The sequence below is a fragment of the Tursiops truncatus genome, chromosome 16, assembly GCF_011762595.2.
Source record: "Tursiops truncatus isolate mTurTru1 chromosome 16, mTurTru1.mat.Y, whole genome shotgun sequence".
NCBI classification, from domain to species: domain Eukaryota; kingdom Metazoa; phylum Chordata; class Mammalia; order Artiodactyla; family Delphinidae; genus Tursiops; species Tursiops truncatus.
This window is the reverse complement of record NC_047049.1, coordinates 37,927,517-37,931,488: the sequence shown is the minus strand read 5'-3', so window position 1 is coordinate 37,931,488 and position 3,972 is coordinate 37,927,517. Positions and strand designations below refer to the sequence as shown.

General features: G+C 38.1%; 1 pseudogene; it reads left to right on the top strand.

Moving 5' to 3' along the window:
• Positions 1-1,195: 1,195 nt before the first annotated feature.
• On the top strand, positions 1,196-2,673 carry LOC101327892 (rab GTPase-activating protein 1-like pseudogene; annotated as a pseudogene).
• Positions 2,674-3,972: the final 1,299 nt, after the last annotated feature.

The following is a 3,972-nucleotide window of genomic DNA, read 5'->3' as shown; positions in this document are numbered from 1 at the left end:
GGTATATTTATAAGCACTGGTGATAAGCAAAAGTGCTGCTACTGTGGCTGCACTGGACTGCCTTCTATGGTTCACAGTGGTAGTTTCAATTTAACACATTCTTTCGTACTTTACTTACTGCTGTATGGTTTCATCAATCACTAAGACTTTTCATATTAACACTTCTAAACAAAATAAAAGCCAGGAGTGGGATATCATTTTTCATCTCTCACATTGGCAAAGATTTAAAAGATTGATGATGCTCAGTGTTGGCCAGAGGAAAGGGAAACAAGACATTCCCATAAACTGTTGGTGGTAGTGTAAACTGGTATAACATTCTTATAGAACAACTTGGTAACATCTATTGATGGTGAAACACCTGTTAACTTAGAAATTCCACTTTCAGAAATTTACCTTACACATAAACTCATATACAAGTATATATGATTACTGCAACATTGCTTGAGGTAGTGTATAACAGGAAACCATCTAAATGTCATCACGAGGACTTCCCTGATGACACAGTGGTTAAGAATCCGCCTGCCAATGCAGGGGACATGGGTTCAAGCCCTGGTCCAGGAAGATTCCACATGCCACGGAACAACTAAGCTCTAGAGCCACAACTACTGAGCCCATGCTCCACAAAAAGAGAATCCACTGCAGTGAGAAGCCTGTGTACCTCAACGAAGAGTAGCCCCTGCTCACCCCAACTAGAGAAAGCCTGCGCGCAGCAATAAAGACCCAACACAGCCCCCAAAATAAATAAATAAATAAATAAACAAATAAATGTCATCATGGGGGGACTCATTAAATAACTATGGTACAACCATACAATGAATGCTGTGGAACCATTAACAAAATCCTGTGTGTGTGTGTGTGTGTGTGTGTGTGTGTGTGTGTGTACATAGATACATATTTACACACATAGATATACATATGTTTGCATTCTAATAGCAAATGCCTGGTTATAGAAGAAACAATGGTTTTACCTTTGGAAATTTGAATAGGGGAAATTAGATAGAGGAAGACTTTTACTCCTCACTTTATAATCTTTTATACTAATATTAAACTTTAAAAAATACTGTCAATTAAATACTGTCAAATTAAAACAAGGAATAAAAAGAAGGTTGTGATTACAGCGCAGCAACTTTCTAACAAAGAATTAGCTGCTGAAAGATGCTTTGGAATCTTATTAAGCCCAGGTTGAAATGTGAAGAACTGTGACATTTATTTACTGGATATGGAAGCCATGGGAAAGAGCTATGATGGAAGAGCTTATGTTATCACCGGCATGTGGAACACCAATGAACCAATATTTCTGGCACTTAATGAAGAAACTCCAAAAGATAAATGAGTGTATAGGACTGTGGCAATGGATATGGTAGTCATGGACGTGATGGAGCCTGTCTATTTTCACCTGGAGACAGCAGTACATGTGTACCCTGCAAATAAGTGATTTTGGCATTTTAGCAGAAAGACTTTCACAGAGACTTTCTTCATGAGGTTGAAACAGTCTGAGGGAAAAGGCCATACCAATGCTGGAAATGCAATAGATGAGGTGGTAAGTCTACAGCAAGAGTCTGAGAAGGAGGAACGAATCACACTGCTACTAGCAGATGGGGTCCAGTGTCACCCTAGGAGGATGAAGCAGAAGAGAAGAGTGATAATGAACTCTCAAGTGGAACAGGTGATGTTCTAAGCATTGTCCTGAGAAGATCCTATATTCTTGGGGAGAATTGTTAGGAAGATGGCACAATAACCTTGGTGCACGACAGAAAGGGCTATCCACTGTGGTGAAGAGTGCTGCTCCTGAAGCATTGAGGGCAGAGGTGTGGTAATTATTAGCAGGCTGCCATGACAACCAGGCAATGCTCGATAGATATCAATTTCTTATCACAATGGACTCAGCCCAGGAGAGTGTTATTACTAGAGATATATTCATCAGACATTTCCTGCACATGATTACTTTAAAGATACCAGAGGAGATGGCCAGGAATCGCTCTACAAGATTTGCAAGGCCTACTCTGTCTACAACAAAGACACTGGGTACTGTCAAGGACAGTCTTTTCTTGCTGCTGTATCGCAGCTGCATTTGCCAGAGGAACAAGCATTCTGTGCTTTGGTGAAAATCATGAATGACTATGATTTATGAGACTTCTGCAAAAACAGCTTTGAAGACCTTCACTGCAAATTGTATCAGCTGGAAAGACTAATGCAAGAGCAGTTACTGGACCTCCACGACCATTTTTCTAATCTGAACCTGGAAGCTCATATGTGTACATCCCAGTGGTTTCTCACTCCTTTTACTGACAAATTCCCACTCTGCATGGTCTTCCACATCATTGACTTACACTTTGTGAGGGTTTGAACATAACCTTTCACGTAGCCTTGGCTCTCCTAAAGACCTCAAAGGAAGATCTTCAGCAAGCCGATTCTGAAGGTACTTTACAGTTCTTCAGAGTTCAGCTTTCTAAAGTTATTCAGAGATACAAGGCAGAGGAAAATGCAAGAAGTATAATGGAGCAGGCTTACAATATTAAGGTACAAACCAAGAAACTGAAGAAACATGAGAAGGAATATCTGAAAATGCAAGAGAGTCATCTGCAGCAGGAAGACCCAATGGATAGATACAAGTTTGTATATTTGCAGATAACTTCACCTCTTGCTTTTATACTGGTAATCTTCATAAGCTGAGAGAAAGAAAGGGAAAAAGAAAAAGTAGCTATCAACTACTTTCAAAAATGAGAAAAAGGAAAATGACAAAGTACCGTTTTAGTTGTGCACAGTCACATCCTAATCTACTCTATGCTTTTCCTTCATGGTATATTGTATCCTTCAAGACTCCAAAGCAATGCAATGATTTAGTCAAAATATTTGGTTAAAAATACTAACCAGTTATATTTGTTCAACTCCATTGGTAACTGTGTAAAGTTGAGCGCACCCTAAATGTCCAATACTTAAATTTTAAAGCAACTTAAAATGTTCATTGCCTCATACCACACCTCATGATGTTTGCATGATGCATAATAGTTATAAAAGTCTGTAGTACTTGGAAACATTAAGCTTTTACCAATTTGGAAAAGTTTTTAAACAATTTAAAGGACATTGCCAAACAAGCAAAGCAGGCCTGATGGATTAAAAAATGAATTAGAAAGAAAAAAACTGAAATAGTAGAAATAATTTTTAACACATTCCTTTTGCTGTTACTTTTCTTATATGTACTCTTTTTCATGTATTATGAAAGCAAGGCATATCACTACAGTAGAAAAGCAAAAAGAATATAAAGTACACCATAATTCTACCTATCCACAGGTAGTAGAATTTACAACTTGGTGCTGCTTCTTTCCTAAACACACACTTTCTCTTCCTCTGAACACAACCATCTTTTATCCTAGAGTCCTGTCACTCCTGTCACTGGAGCTTTAATGTTATTAGTTTCTAAGCTCCAAAGCCTGAGGGAGGAAAAGGAAGGCTGAAGAATCCAAAAAAGAGCACAGTATAAAGAGGGAAAATGACTGAAATGAAAATTTTTACTTCACAATTTTGCCTTAGGTTAATTCTAAGGCCTAAAAACTACCACGTAGCCACTCAGTAACTGTCAAATAAATAAACAAATGTGTCAGCAAGCAAAACCGGTTTAATACATATCTATTTAATGTTCAATTTCCCATAAGGATGTCATTTCTATCTTCAGGATAAAAATTCAAAACAGTTTTCAGCTCTTGACATTGGATAATGTGGGCACATATTTATCTCCTGCCTGACACCTTTCCTTTCTGACAAGTTTCTACTCTGCTGCATCACCATATCTGAACTGACCACTCTGAGGTGACTAGCACCTTATCAATTTACACTTTCCTCACTTCTTCTATACTGTGACAGACATTTAATATTTTGTTTTATCCTATGTACTCCAGTTATTGCTCATGTGAAGAACAGATATCTTATCACTGGGATTTGGTCTGAGGGCAGAAACTCCATCACAGTAATTGG